Here is a 17,287-nt window from a genome sequence, read left to right on the forward strand (position 1 = left end):
TTATAGTTTAATTGAAATTCATTTAGATAGGAAGTTCAAGTTTCATTAGAGATAAGATTAATTAATTCCATGCATTTGTGATAAAAATAGATAATTCTTTGATTTATTCAAGAAAAGAATCTTTTCAATGCAACCGAACTTCTTTTTCTTAAAAGCTTTGAGTTCCAATTTTAGAGAATAATTCAATAATTCAATTTAATTGCTTTTCTAATTTCAAGTTCTAAATTTAGAAAAAGAACTAATATCTCAAGTTGGATTTCTCTCTCAATTCAATTCTTTTTGTTTATTTTCAATTCAATTCTCGCTTTGTAATTAATTCCTCTTTTGAAATAAATTAATTCCTTTTGCATGATTAAATGACAAATTAATTAATTAATTAAATATGCAAGGATATTTAATAAATTAAAATAGGATAACTGATCAAAATGATTTTTCTTGGAATGATTCAATTAATTAAATAAATATTTAATTAATATTGAGTAATTGATTTGCCATGTGATAATTGATGATTGAAGAATTAATAATGTGCTCAAGATTGATTTAATTGCCTTTGGTTAGGACCTTGGTGATGTTGTCGAGATTAGGGGCCCATGGTTTAGATGACCATTTTTAGGGTATTACAATTATGACACGTATGCACATTATATGAGAAGAGTTTCAAAGTGTTTTTGGCGCGTAGAGATAACAATTTTTATCTTGGGAATGAGCAAGTATATTGCATGTAATGCAAACCACATGATGAGTTACTGAGTTCGATGAAGCGGTGATCAAGGAGCGGTCGAGGCTATCTTGAATGATGTACAAAGATTGTTATGTAATCCAATGATCATAATTGAACCGACTTGTTTGTAATCTCTATGAGAGAATTAGGTTTTTGTTGTGTTATCGACCTAGTGGTTTGTTTATAAGGTCGATGAGTTGTTTTGTTTCAGAGTTGGAAAATTTTTAGTTGAGTGTGTGGTTGCCGAACCAGATGATGTATCTACAGTTTGTGTAAAGGAAGATAGGAGCATGCTAAGGATCTGAACAAGTAAGTGTAGTGTTATTCAAACAGATCAGCAAACCCCTGTTGTTTTCTAACAATTACAACAGTAAAATCCCTCAACCGGGTAAGCTCTAACAAGCTTAGTGTTATTCAAATCCTCTAACTAGGTGGTCAATTAGCTTGGATTTCAAATCCTCTACCGAGGTTACTCCTCATAGGTTATTGCTTTTAATAGGGTTTTATAGTCAATCCCTTAACCGGGTGGTCCCTAACAGGATCTGTTCTTAACATGACTTTTTGTAAAAGCTTTAACAGGCTTGGCTCCTAACAGGGCGAACTTCAGAAGAGTTCAGATAGTTAACTTGCGAGTCTCATCTCACCGTGGTTTTTCCCATTTGGGTTTCCATGTCAAAAATATTGTGTCAAGTGGTGAATGTTTTTGTGGTTATGTTTACTATGGTAGAATTGCTTAACCGCTTAATCCAATTTGATAAGTTATGATTAACCGACATCAATCTGAAATGAGGTTTTAGTTATGTTAGTAAAGTATTTGGATGTTTGTGAGTTTCAAGTTGTTTTACTGTTAATCTGTTGTAACAGTCAATCGGTTTATCTTGACAGTGATATTGCATTTATAGCTCAGTGGTTTAACTTGTTAGTTTATAATTTGCTTTGAGAGGTTGATTCTGAGATTGGTAAAGATTATATCAGTTTTTCTATCTACTAATTCATCCCCCCTCTCAGTAGTTGATCGGATCCTTATTCTTTCATCATACCATCAATGATGTGCCTGGTTATTGTGTGACTGTTGTCGTGAGTAGAGATGATGTCATATCACTTATTACAAGCCTGATATGCTGTTGTGAGTCTCTACCACTTGCTTGTTCATTATGATATATATGTATCATATATGTTGTGTTTAGCTTTGATGCATGTTTGTAGGTACTAGACATCGACTCCACCTGGCTTCATAGGTTTGAGTGTGTCTTTAAATCCCAATGGCAAGTTGACAGAGGTGTCATGAGTTCCCTTCATATACTCTAGGCTTAAGTTCTCTACCTTGGTTGTCAGTTGTCTTGGCATGATTCGCCATGTTAGTAAGTTGAGTTGTGGTTTTTTGGTGTTTTGTGAGTATGTGATTATTTATTTAGTTAATTAATGTTTTATTTATATAGTTTATTAATGATTAAATTAATTGGTGGATTATTATTATAGTTTAATTTGATTAATTATTATTTGATTGATTTATTATTTAATTGGTATTTATTTGTTGTTGTTTATTTGATATTTATTATTTAATTATTATTTATTTATTATATAATAGTGCTTTTATATTTTAATGTTGATTTATATTTTATTGATGGCTTCTATTTATTTACTCGAGATTTAATGTTTATTTATCTATTGATTATTTAGTATTTATTTATTTATTATTTATTAGTGCTTTTATATTTTAACATTGATTAATATTTATTGGTGGCTTTAATTTATTTATTGAGCCTTGGCTATTTAATATTGATTTATTTGGCTTTTATTTTTTTAGCCTTGGCAATTTGTATTTAATTGTTCATTTATTTTATTTGGCTTTATTTTAATTATTAGCCCATAATATTTAATAGGGCATGGATATTATTATTTGTGCATTGGTAAATAATACTTTGTGTTATTTTATTATAATATTCTTCTTATTACTTGGTGAGTAATATTTTATATTATTTTAGCTATTTCTCTTGTTACAAGGGTAAATGAGTTTATTATTATTTCCTACCTACCGTTGAATGCTATTGGTTGTATGTGTGTTGGGGAAATAAAATATAATATATGATGGGTAGGTAAGATATATTGTTTAATAGATTATTTTGATTGGCCAGTTTTGAGGGTAGGGTTTTGGTTTGGATTTCTTTTATTCGGCAGCTTAAGCTTTGTGCCTAGTTACTATTCTTGAGGATTTTTCTTCTACAACTTGTTTTGGGAGCTTGGATTCTTGCTTGAAGTTTGTTTGGATTTTTTTGTGGGCGCTTTTTCAGATTCCTTATCATCACTTCAATCCGAGGTTGGAGGATCTCTCTCTTTGCATATTTATTTTACTTTCATGTCTTCTCCGTGTCTGCAGAAAGAATGTATTCCGGGTTTGGGAAATTATATTGTATAGCTTGAGATAGAAATATCTCATGGAAAATTTATGTTATATAGTTTTGCATTATAGGTTGGGGAAGATTTATTACTATTGTTCTGAATTTATTGTTTGTCGTGAGTAGACGACTCTATGAACGACTTCTTGTGTGTGTATTCTGGAATCCTGTGCTTGTATGAGATTTGGGTGTAAGTATTTAAGGCTTTAGTATTGTATCCTAAAAGATTTTGTTGCCTTTGGGTTGCGGAAGTCATATTGGTTCTTTGTATTTTTATTTGAGTGAGTTTTGGTAGCAGGCCGTGTGGTTTTGTTTTCATATGTGTTCTCTTTATTGTTTATGGTTTTATATTTAGATTATGTCATTCATTTCGTATTGCCTGGGCATTTGTTTTGAGCCTTTATTCGAGCATTTTTGTAGTCTCTTGGATTTAATTTTCTTGTCATAAATTTTCTAAAGTTCATGTCTAATTTTGGACAAATGCGCTAATAGAACAAATGTGTTGTTTCTCTTTGCAAATGCGAGTTTGTTTTAAGTATATGTGCTACACTGTTTAGTGTTGGCGCTGCAATTCTATGGAAATGAGTTGTTTCAAAATAAAAGCCTGGAAACCTTGGTCATATGCGTTGCAAAGAATATCATATGCGTTGTTTGATTGCCATATGCACTGTCAGTATCAATAAATGCACTGCTGAACATAATGTATGAATTGTTCTGTGTCACATATGTGCTAAACTGCTCAGAGTATGTTTTTTGTTAGTCTGTTCTGGTTTTCCGGATATGTTCTTGTACCAAAGGCTTTGTTTGGGGTCTATTGATTTTTTTCAGCTTGTGATTTATCTGATTTGATGTTAATCGATTATTTTTAAGCTTCGGTATGTTGATAAGATATACTAAAGAGGTTTTGTGCATCTCCATCATCTTGATAAGCCATGTTGTGAGAATTGATTTTTTGCTCTCGGTCTAGTAAGTTGATGTGCCTTTCTATTGATGTTCATTTCATGGTTATAGTAGATTTAGATTGACTTTAATATGGCTTTCGATGCACTACTTTAATATGAGGCTCATTGTTGGTTTATTGATGTTATTGACATTGAATTGCTATGGATGCTTCCTGATTATGTGATGTTGTTTATGGATCATTCTTGAATGTTGTATTAGAGCCTCCTTGTAATTATTGTTGTTTGGAACATGTTAGGGGGAGTGGGCTTCCATGTGATGACCGAGATCGTGAGAGATAGGTGGTGAGTTGATAAGCCTGTCGTCTAGATCGCCAGGGCACATTAGAAGTTTTTCCTTATTTTATAAACAAGTGGTAACATTAATAATGAATTAGATGGGTTGGGTAATTAGGATTCACCTAATCAAGATAATTAATAGTTGAGCCCCAAGACTTGATCCTAGGGAGGATGTTTTAGGATAAGCTTGGGAAAGCCATTGCGATGGCAAGTCAATCTCCCTTGATTCTCTCATAGGTTGAGATGGCTCTACATGTCTATCGAGGTTATGTCTTGAAGGGTTGTGTTTCTATATTTTTTGGAGGATATCATGTGATGACACTCCACTCCAACATGTGCCCTTTTCTTGATTTGTGTTCATGCCTTGTTTATTGTAACGCCTCTGGGAGTTTCTATTTGTGGTCGCCATGTGATTGGTTGTGGTGATCTTTGAGTTGTGAGACTCTTTGGTAGTTGGTGTTAGCTTAGGTCTAGAGTGTTTTGGGACCTTGTGTCATCTCCTAGCATGGGGGTGGTTCCTTTGGTTCCACATGGTCGGGTGGTTGGTGCCTTTCTACCATTAGAATGTTCTCATTGGATTCTTATGTGTGGCTTCGGATTCTTCTTCGTTGTAGCTTATGGTTGATTATTATAGTAGATGGATATGATTAATATCATAGGTTATGTAATGTAATCGTATTGTAGAATTTTTAGATGAGATTATGTATTAGGAGAGCTATTCTCTCATTGAAAGGATCATGTAATTATATAGTAGATGATGTTTAAGAAATATACCTAAATTTGTAAGATGGATATTGAGATGTATTGAAATATAATTATCTTCAAAATGGAATGCAATTCATGTTAATAGATATGTTGTAGATTATCTTGTAATGGTTCAGAAAGGGATTCATGAGTTTTGATATCAAGGTCATGTAATAGGAATTTATGTTCATATTTAAGGTAGAAAAGAATAGGAGATTTGATATGGTAATTAAGATGATAATGTAAATGTAGCTATGTAAATTGCATATAGTGGATGTAAGTATTAGGACTCGTAGTATGATGAAATATTTATATGCTATAATGGATTGCAATAATTACATTGTAATAGGATGGTCTTTGAGTATGGATGTATATGAAAATATTGAATGAATGATCTTATTGAAAGGTTGATATTCTTGATAAATGGATGCTTCTAGATTGTAAGAATGAATGGGTAGTGGGTAAGATGAATAGTTTTGATTAAGTAAAAGAAGGTTTTTGAAAGGAACCCGAACCTTTTAAAAATCAAGAAATATAGAAAGAGCTAGAAAACACCGTGCCTGATCACTTCAAAAACTAAAACAGATCCCAACTGAAGAAAAAGGGATCACAACCCAAAAAGTTAACCTGAAGGAAATGAATATAAAAATAAATCCCAGATGAATAGTTAACCTGAAGGAAATGATTTAGATTATTTTAGTTAATGTAGAATGAGGTTAAGACTCTAGTAGTAGAATAAGACATAGGTGCATCTCAAAGTATTTGAATATTGTTTAGTTAATGGAAATAATGTAATTGTATCTGTTGTATGCATTTATCATTACGTGTGTGTTATTATTATTAGATTGGTTGTAGATTATAATGGGGAAGAGCCTATGTAAGTAGGATTTCTATAGTGTAGGACTTGTAGTTGATAAATGTTATTGTGTATGTGATAATGGCATTTATATATATGGTTGTGTTAGAAAGAAACAAGGGACCATGTATAACATTTGAGACGAATGGTTTAAGAAGGACTTTATGATTATTGCATTATGCACTTAGGAATCATGTAAAGGAAAAAGATCATGCTAGAGTTATGAAATTGTCATGCCTATGAAGTGTATACCTGCAGCTGCAACACAAAACACTCAATAAATCATTACAAGCATGGTTAGCAAATTTAAAACAAATAAAGATAAAACCATGTCTAATCGATCTATCACCTCCTAATAAATGCGAGTGTAGATTTGCTCTCAGATCTGGATAAGCGAATTCCAGTGACTTGACTACACCTAGATGGAGGATTTAAGATGATAATGATTCATTCAAGCTAGAAAAAAGAAGATTAAACTACATGATTCTAGAAAATAAGCTAGATCTAAGAATGCCATTGTCTATAATAACAATGCTCAAATGATATGCTAAGAGATATTATGCCTATAGTAACAATTCTCAAAATGCAAATGAGATGGGATGATTATTGCTCCAAAATGGGGTCTATTTATAAGATTTCTAAGGCCAGGGATGAGGTAGCGGGAATCAACGGTCAAGATTAAGTCTGAAGATATCAATGGTGAAATTGGAGGAGGTTGGAAAAGAGGTTGGATGAAAGGTAACATTTGCCATCTCTATGGTGACAAGTGTCAAGAATCTTTGCTCATGAGAGAGCAAGTGTCTAAGGAAAGGGGACATGTGGCCCAAGAATTCCATGTGTCAAAAGGGGAGAGTAGGTTTAATTAAACCCAGGGTTAGATGGAAGGGGTTAGGTTAGGTGGTTAGAATTTAGGAGGCATGTGGGTAATTTGAATTTAAAATTCAAATAAGACTAATTAATTCTCAACAACTCATAAATTGATTTGTTTTAATTAATTAGAAGATTAGAAGAATTAATTGAAGATGGGGGGAATTAATTTATTTGAATTAATTAATCAAAGGGGATTACGAAAATGAACCTAATAAATCAATCCTTAGATTTATTAATAAGTAGATGAAAGGGGGAATTTAATCAAATTGTTTATGAATTCAATTAAATTGGGAAAGGGGATTAATTAAATAATTGGTTATTTAATTAATTATCTTCAGACCATTTTTAGGTGTATACATTTTGCCCCTCTTTGAAGCGAGGTGTGATGACGCGTTGATTCAAAGAATAATCTTATTTTGATGATGATATTGGTTCGATAGGATGCCCCAGCTCTTGATTGCTAAATTGCTGTATGATGATGCCCCCTCGGGAGGTCAATTGAGATAATTGATCTTTGGAGTTTTGCGAATTTTGTGAAATTGGTATCCCAATTAAAAATCATTTAATTTCTTTAACTGTGTTTGATGAAAATGCGAGTTCAACAATCACGGTGATGTGGTTATTGATTATTGATAAAGATTGATTGGTTAGATTGATAAGATCGAGATTCAGTTTAGTTTCACGAATGATACCTCCTGTCTAAGACAAAGATGATCAAAGCGTCTGGTTTCAGGAATGATATATCCTATATAAGACAAAGATCAGAACGTCTGGTTTCAAGAAAGATACATCCTGTATAAGACATGATAAAATCAATAAGATTGATTAGATAAAGAACTGACAATTTGTTGATATCAAGTTGTAGAAAAATTTAGATATGCTGATGTTGGTTTGTTGAGAGGGATAGCATAAGATTTTTGCTGGGTGGATAATATCCAGAGAGATATGAGTTATTAGTCCAATTGCGTATACACTTGTGATGATACCTTGATGATTCCTGTGATAGATTTAACCTTGGATAAAAGGAGCATGCGAGATCTCATGCAAGAATGAAATGCAAGCTAAATACAAATGCAAATGCAAAGCTACGATCAGACCAGTCACTGGATTATTGCGTTTTGTCATCATTGAGCTTTTGAAATATGGGAAGTGAGTGAAAACATCGATGGTATAATTAAACCATGATGACCCGAGCACTATTTTCTTGGATTTTGATATAGCAAGTTAGCACAAGCATCGAAGTATAATTGAACCAAGATGACCTGAGTGTTGCTTGCGTAAAACATGTAGTATTAACCATTTTAATACAAAAATTGGAAATGTCTTCAATGATACTCTAACGATCATGTTCTGAGAACACATATTAATGATAAAGTTTCAGACAACAGACAAGAAAAATATAATGTTCCTTCCCTGTTCCTCTAGTCAAAGGCATCCTGGAGTCACTCAGAAATCATGATAGCGGAAATCAAGAGAAAAAAATGTTGAACAATCGTGCTAAAATAATTATCCAAAAGATATCATCCATTGAAAAGTGTGTGATGTGCTTAGATTGACTTTGTGATAGTTTGATGGTTGATAATTTGATCTCGTGTTCAATGTTGGATATGTCTCAGTTTTCTCTTGATAAGGGTTGTTTAACTATTGTTCTACCTGTTTGATTAAGCTCAAAATGATCAAGAAGTTTTCCCCCAGCTAGGTGTAGGATTTCACCCCAAGCCTAGAAACAAAGTCATTATGATACACCTAGTGATCCAAACCATGGCAAGAGATTAGCTGGGATGCCTGCATATGTACAAAGGCTTCATGATGGATATGAACAACACTGATGGAAAATGAATGCAAGCAGAAAGATGCATGAACTAATAGATGGAAGAGCTAGTGGACAGATAGCGCCTGTTTGCTAGGTTTTCCCCATCTGTTTTTATTGCACTTTTTCTCATATTTGATTTTTTTTGTTTGGATTTTCTGCTTTTTTCACTTTTTTTGATTTTTATAGCTTTTTCACTGTTTTTTTTTATTCTTTGATTTTTCACTTTTTAAAATTTTTAAAATTTTTTTCAGACATAGAATTTCTTCAGATGCATGTTATTGATGGGTTTGTCGAGCTGATCTCTGTCCTATGTTGATAGCTGATATGCTCTTGATCCAAATACTGCTGTGATCACAAACAGACCTAACTAGTTTGGTTCAAACTTTCCTTTCTTTTCTTGATCTGCTTGGTTGTGTGGATTTTCTTTTAGTACTAGTTCCCCTACTTGAAAAACTCATGGTTTGACCATGTGATTATAGCTCTGGCACATTCTTTACTAATATACCTTTAAATGATCAAAGACATTTTGTCTTTTTTCATGGATCAATTCTAACTCTTGTAATCTAGATACTCATTGTTCTTCATCTGAGATGAGACCTTTTAATGATATTAATAGAGAAGGTACCTCTACTTCTATTGGAAGCATTGCTTCTGATCCATAAACAAGAGAGAAAGGTGTGGCACCTGTTGGTGTGCAGATATTGGTATGATAGGCCCATAGAGCAGGGTTCAATTGAATATGCCAATCTCTTCCAACATCATTCACTATCTTTTTGAGGATTCTCAGAATAGTTTTATTTGATGCTTCTGCTTGCCCATTTCCCTATGGATAGTAGGGTGTGGAGAATTTGTGTTAGATCTTGAATTTCTCACATAGCTCTTATACATCTTGATTCTTGAATGGTCACCCATTATCAGTGATAATGGTAATTGGTATTCCATAGGGACAGATGATTTAGTTCAAGATAAATGCAACAAATTTTTTTCCTGTGATATTTATGAGAGGTACTGGCTTAATCCATTTTGTGAAATATTCTATAGCTACACAGATGAATTTGTGACCATTAGATGAAGAAGGATTTATCTTTCCTACTAGATCAAGACCCCATTGGCAGAAAGGCGAAGATGTTGCCAAAGCATGAATTTCTTGTGCTGGTACATGAATCAAATTCCCATGGATCTGGCATTGTTTGCATATTCTAGCTATCTAAAAAGAATCTCGTTCCATAGTCGGCCAATAATAGCCCAAGCGTATGAGTTTTTTTGAAAGGGTTAGACCACTTGAATGAGTGCCACAAATGTCATTATGGACTTCATGTAAGGTCTTCCCAGATTCTTCTTGTTCGAGACATCTTAAAAGAGTACCGTCTAGACCTCATTTAAATAAGGTATCCACGACGAGAGTAAAATGGGAGGATTGGCAGATAAAGTTTCTCTTTTAGTTTTTTGATAAGTCAGGAGGTAGAGTGTTATCTTTTAGGTATGTGTAAGTTTGGCTGTAACGTGAGGAATCATGCCCCACAAGGTGACAAATAGTTTGGGAATTAGGACAATTATGAGTAGGGTAAAATAACTCTTCTACCAGGAATTCATAACGCTGTTGATTTTCCTATGTCTGAAGGAGAGAAGCAAGTGTAGCCATGACGTCTGCTGCATTGTTGTCATTCCTTGGAATCTGCTGAAAGGTTATTTCTACAAAGTATTTCTTGATATCATCTGTAGACACCTAAAATTGTCATGTCTAATTAAATGAATATCTTTATTTATTTAATTACTTTGGCCTAATTCTTCTATTAATTAAATAAATCTTTATTTATTTAATTAATTCATTTATCCTCTTCTAGCCTTATTTCTCATTTAAATAAATACATTTATTTATTTAAATTATCCTTTTCTTAAATTAAATAAATATCTTATTTATTTAATTGATCCCACTTCTTCTATTAATTAAATAAATCTTTATTTATTTAATTAATTCATTAACCTTTTCTACCCATGACACATGTCATTCATCTCTTAATTCATACACTACCTACCTCTTTCATTATTTTATTATTTTCTTTACCTACCCTCTAATCATAGTAGACCTCTTTTACACCTCTCAATCTTATCCCTCCATTTCATATAGTGTCTTCTATATAAGGAGATGCTTCCTTCATTATCAAGCCCGGTTGACTACTTTAACATTTGCGCATTGCCTCATTTTAGGTTTTTGCGTCGCATTAACATTTCTCCTATGTCACACACTTGGTTTTTATCATTTGCGAGCATCGAGTCATTCTTCTATCATCTCGCCTTCAAATTTGGTCTTGTCGACAACAATCTTCAATCATGATTTTGGGTCGATCTTTGTCCTTGTCAATCTTGTCATATTGCGACCGATTTGTCATCGATCGTTGTCTGTCTCAATTATGTCAATTTGGATCAATTTGTCATTGTTCCTTGTCAATTGGCACATTTCTCAATCAAATTGTTTATCGCATTGGTCATTTATCAATTCAAAATCATGACATTAATTATCTTCAATCAAGACCTAATTGTCATTTTCGCATTTCTAATTCGTCTTCTAGGGTTTTATGATTTATTCATTTAACCTAATTTGTCATTTCTTCCTCTAGGATTACTAAATTATTTATTAATCCTAAGTTACAATTAAATCTTTATTTAATTGGCTAATTATTCTTCCTCTTGTAAATTAATTAATAAATGACAAATTATTAATTAATTTACCTAATTTCTTCTAGTTCCTAATTTCCTATTTTTCCATCAATTTCTAATTCCTAATTTTCATCAATTTCAATTTTCTAATTTTCTTAATTTCCTAATTTCAAATTCCTCCTATTTATCTCCTAATTCTATGGGAATGACATTTCAATTTGTCATAAATTGTCATAATTGATAATCAATCAATTTTGACATAGAATGTGTCATAATTTGTCATCAATTATCAATCAATCAAATTGTGCATGGAAAGTGCATAATTTGTCATATTGATTTGCAATTTCCATTTGAATTGGATCATGCTAATCTTGTCTTTTTCTCCAATTTCTCTATAAATTGGATGAATTTCTTCAATCAAATCCCTTGATTCTTGAATCCGAATCCTTAATCAAACTATCGAACTTATGCTTCTAGTACTCTTGAGCTTTTCATCAATCTTGCTTTCAATTGTATGTGCACTTGTAGGTGAGATCCACAAATCCATTGAAGAGGAAAGAAGAACAATGGAGCCGCATGGAAGGAGCATTCAATTCTGCATTTGGTTTGCATAATCTTTCATTTTGAATGCTTTGTTTTCATATCTCTATTGAGTGTGCTTAGGATTAGGTTCATTTGCAATGAGTGCTCTCATGATTGAGTTATCATGTCTAGTGTTTTGATATATTGTTTTGATGATTCCTAATTCTGATGCTACAATTTAAATTATCCTTTTCTTAAATTAAATAAATATCTTATTTATTTAATTGATCCCACTTCTTCTATTAATTAAATAAATCTTTATTTATTTAATTAATTCATTAACCTTTTCTACCGATGACACATGTCATTCATCTCTTAATTCATACACTACCTACCTCTTTCATTATTTTATTATTTTCTTTACCTACCCTCTAATCATAGCAGACCTCTTTTACACCTCTCAATCTTATCCCTCCATTTCATATAGTGTCTTCTATATAAGGAGATGCTTCCTTCATTATCAAGCCCGGTTGACTACTTGACTTCATTATGCTTTGCACTTTCATATGAGATCCTACTTGCAACCACATTTTTGTTCTTTGTTGAGCTCTTGTGCACATAAAATCTGAGAGCAAATATATCAAGCAAGATCAATGGAGATAGGAAGAATGGAGATCCAAACCCTATTGAACATGTGATGGTATAATCTTTGTGATTTCATTTGATTTGCATTGTCTTAGGTAATCTTCATATGTTATGGTGGATCTTTGTTGTTGTTAGGCTAGGGTTTTGTGGTTGAACTCATTTAGTCTTTCAATATTGTTGTTATCCATTTTCACCATATACATTTTGGCACGCCCAGTGGGACTCTTGTCCCTTTTGCATTTAACATCTTTGTTGCAGATTTTGTGTTTTGAAGTTGCAGATCTGACATTTTTCGACAGCATTTTGATATTTTCGCATCTGCGTACTTTCGGATCGCGTTTTTGGCTTTCTGTCGCGTCTGTGCACTTCCAGATCGCGTTTGTGACTTTCTGTCACGTCTGTGACATCTGGAACCGCGTCTACGTCTGCGACACTGTTTCATCTTTTTTTTTTGCAGATTCCAAAAATCACGTCTGTGATCTCCAATCGCGTTTGTGGGGTTTGTAGGCGCATCTGCATCCAGAAGCCACATTTGCGTTACGGAGTCACGTTTGTGTCTCATAGAAGCGCGTCTGTGTCTCAAAGCCGCGTCTTTGTATTGTACTTGCGTTTGTGCACACTGATTTCATTTTTTAGGGTTTTTTTTCATTGATTCAGTTTTAATCGTTCAATTTTTCAGATCTAGTTTATTTTGAGCTAACATCTTCAGATCAGGCTAACGAAATTGGTGCAGCTTGTCTTGAAAGAAAAATTGTTTTGTTGAAGGCCCCTATTCTCACAAAGTCTTTTGGATCTAAAATTTACCTAACTTGTGTGCTTGCAGGAAGGGGTGATTATTGCAAACAATCCAAACCACTAATAAATATTTGTTGCAGGTCCTTGGCAAGGGTTTTTGATTTTTATTGTGTGCCTTGTTTTCATAGACTAGCAAACACTTCAATTGGTGCACTAAAATTGAATCATTATCTTTTGTGTCTTGAGCAATAGGCTCTTTTTGTTTAATCTTTAGAGGGCCTGTCTTCCCGTGTGGTCATTAGGACTACTAGTGAGAAGAGAACGACCCAAGTGGTAGCGAGGAAAACCCACCTCTTTTGAACCACTATAAACAACTATATTCATGGTGAAAACTATGGATAACGTGTGCTGATTAGTTCATACCGACACTATGTCTCCCCATAAACCCGTTTGATCAAAATTATTTGATCAGTTGTAAGGCGTAACCCCTACCATCTGGGAGCCTTCTGTATTTATAGAGCTGAAAGTGCCACATGTATGGCCACATGAGCGGATGCCCTTACTAGCACCTTTTTGTTTTAGAAGCCAAAATCCTTCTAGTTGTTGGGGCAGGAGGTCAGACCTCTGGTAGCGGCCCACACACATACGGTTCTTAGTAGAGATACAAAGTTTGCCACGGGGAGTTTTTGTGGGGACTGATGCTTGGCTGACCCGAGAAGTGAGTGCCGAGGGTGGAGCTAGTGAGGTCAAGCATCTAAGTATCCACTCTGAATAGCATAGCCTCGGGGGTAAAACCCCATGTGGGATCAACAACTATTATCTTGGCCAGCCATAAGAATTGTGCTTGACTTATTTTAAACATTCAAAACATTCAAGACCAAACAACAAAACATTGTGTCTTTTGTGTCTTCAAGTGTATGCAAAACATTTTTACATCGAACAACACACTTTCTTTGAGTCATATTTTTGAGTCTAGACACTTGCAAACATTGAGTCCTCATCAACACTGTGTCCTCTTGTCACGAAAAATAGTCAAACATTCAGATTTGGTCACAACAAAACAACTTCACAGATTGGAAAAAAATTGTACAAATTTTGCAAAACCGTGTCTGTGTCTGACATAATAGTGTCTGTGTCTTATAACCGCATCTGTGAAGGGAAGAAACGCATCTGTGTTCTTCGAATTAACATTGCATTTTAAAAAAAAACTCAGAAACGCGTCTGTGTTAAACAGAACCACGTCTGTGTTAGGAAATCGCGTCTGTGCAGTATATAGGCACGTCTATGTTTAGAATTGAAAAACTTTTACAGTCCAGCAAACAAACACAGTCAGTTTCAGAATTCTTGAGCTTCCTAGGTTATTTCTCTAGGTTTTCATCTAGCATTCAACCTGTCTTTGGGTCTCACAAAGTCCATCATTTCTTTACACCTTACATTACATTCACATTTGTCCAAACTTGAGTCAAAATGTCACTTGCTTGTCCTCATCATACTTTGTCAACATACTACATACAACAACACTTTGCTAAGTGGTCCCTCATCAAGGTCTATCACCTTTGGGTCTCATTTGGTCTTACTTAGAGTCAAGGTCAACTTACCTCATCAAGAGAAACTATCATCTCTTTGGAAGTCACACCTACTCTACTACATACATACTTGGTCTTACACTTTGGACATTGCAAGTACACCTCAGATTCATTTACATTCCATCCAACTCTTGGTCTTCCATACTCTTTCCATTTTCATCTAGTCTCACACATCTTGGTCAAGACCTAGTTCATGGTTGAAACTTGTTCCCAAAAATCTAGGAGAGAAACTAAAGAGGCTCAAGAGTCCGCAAACATGAGTTCCTATGAGTATGACAATGATATCTTTTTCAATTCTGATCATACTACATTACCTGACATGGATGCTTATAGAAACATTCCAAATGTTGAGCACATGGACACTACAAACAACAATGATACACACAATGACAATATGGACAACTTTTTAGTACATTCAGCAGATGCGGAAGAATCCATTATGGATCCCCGTTTCAATTGATTGATTGAGGAAATAATGAGGAGGGATAGACAATACTTCTTACAAATGATGGCACAAAGTGGAGCCAAGATCCCTCATGATTTTTACATGTCTCAAATAATGGAAAATCGACCTTTGAAACAAACTCACTCCAATATGGATCAAAGGAGACCTAATAGTGGAGGCAATAGAGGACCACATCTTGTGCCTGAATCACCATCATCTTTGTTTCAAAAACCAGAGGTCCCATACACACATGGTCAAGCATATGATACTCACATTCGTAGACCATTATGGAAGTCTTATGCAGAAAGATATGCTCAATCACATGCTAATGCTAAGGAACAACCACCAAAGCAATTGGATATCCGAAGGCATTCTCAAAATTTGGACACAAGGAAACCTCATGTCAAATTTGGGGGCAACACATTAGAACATGACATGCCTGTAGAGTATGGTATACATGGACAAAATAGATATTTCGTTCCTCAACATGAATCTATACCAAGTGGTCCATATACGCAACATCATTATAGACCTCGTCCATATGAACATGTGTATGATCAATATCATCCATATATGCAACATGCTCCTCCTCCAATTGGTGCCTCAAGCATGGGGTATGGTCCAAGAAGTCGGTCTCCACCTAAGAACAATTTGGAGCAACAAATCAAGGATTTACAAAAGAAAATGGAGGACATAAATATGCTGAAGCCAACATACACAATGAGAGAAATATGTCCTTATCCATTTGACAAGAGCATTCCAATGCCTCCTTTTCCTACACACTTTGTGACACCTAAGTTTGATAAGTATAGAGGCAAAGGGGATCCTAAGGCACACATAAGACAATTTTTCATAGCCTGCATTGAGGTAGCAACAGAAGAGACATATTTGATGAGATTATTCCCACAAAGCTTAGGTGATAAAGCTATGGAATGGTTCTCCCAACTTCCACCTGGTATTAAGTCATGGGGTGACTTAGTAGAGGCATTTATTCAACATTTCTCCTAAAACATAGAGACATACATATCAGTCACTACTTTGTGCAACACCAAGCAAAAAGATGGAGAGTCTTTTTCATCATTTTTACAAAGATGGAGAAATCTAGCTAGTAGATGCTCTTGTGAAATTCCACAAAAACAAATGGTAGAAATATTCACTCAGAATGTTAACAAAGACATTGGTTATGACCTAAGGAAAGCTTGTTTGTCCACCTTCAAGGACATCATTGAAAAAGGCTTAGCAACAGAGAAGGTCCTAATTGAACAAGGAGTCATTAAGATATTCAAGGAAAACAAAGACGACTTTAAAGGAAAAGATAAGCCAAGATTTTGGAACAAAAACAAGAATACAGTCAATGATGGTGTTGTTGATGCCAATACAGTGCGACCCAAAATCATTTTTTTGAGATCAAACTCTACAAACAATCAAGTGAATACTCAAACAACTTCTAGATCATGAAGAAAGTACACTCCATTGGGAGAGCCACTTGAGTCAGTCTTCAAGAAGCTAGTGGCAAACAAAGTAATCACAATTCCAAATTTCCCTCTATATGAGCCAAAGGTCAAACCAAATTGGTGGAATGATGATGAATATTGTGAATTTCATAAGAGCAAGGGTCATAAGACAGGAAATTGTCATCGACTGAAGAACATCATACAAGATCTCATTGATAGAGGTGACATTGAGATTGAAGGGCATTCATCCAATCAAGAACATGAGATTTTTAAGGAACCATTCCCAAAGTATGACAAGGGAAAAGCTGTAGCCACAGATGACCAGACCAACTATACCAAAGCATCTTGTAACTACAATTCAACTATCAATCATATCTCGATGGATAATTATGTCTCTACCATTATCATCAAGGACAAAAACCCTAAGAATTCTACCCAGAGACCCAAGATTGTCCTAAAAGGAATCAGATCTTCTTCTGAACCTACCTCTGAATGTCATGTTACAACCCATCGAGGTAAATTCACTTTGCAAGGTGCTCCAACTAAAAAAACTGCTTCCTCATCAACCAAACCTGAGTATGACCTTGTAGAACAGTTAGGGAAG

The sequence above is a fragment of the Cryptomeria japonica genome, chromosome 4, assembly GCF_030272615.1.
Source record: "Cryptomeria japonica chromosome 4, Sugi_1.0, whole genome shotgun sequence".
Lineage (NCBI taxonomy): Eukaryota > Viridiplantae > Streptophyta > Pinopsida > Cupressales > Cupressaceae > Cryptomeria > Cryptomeria japonica.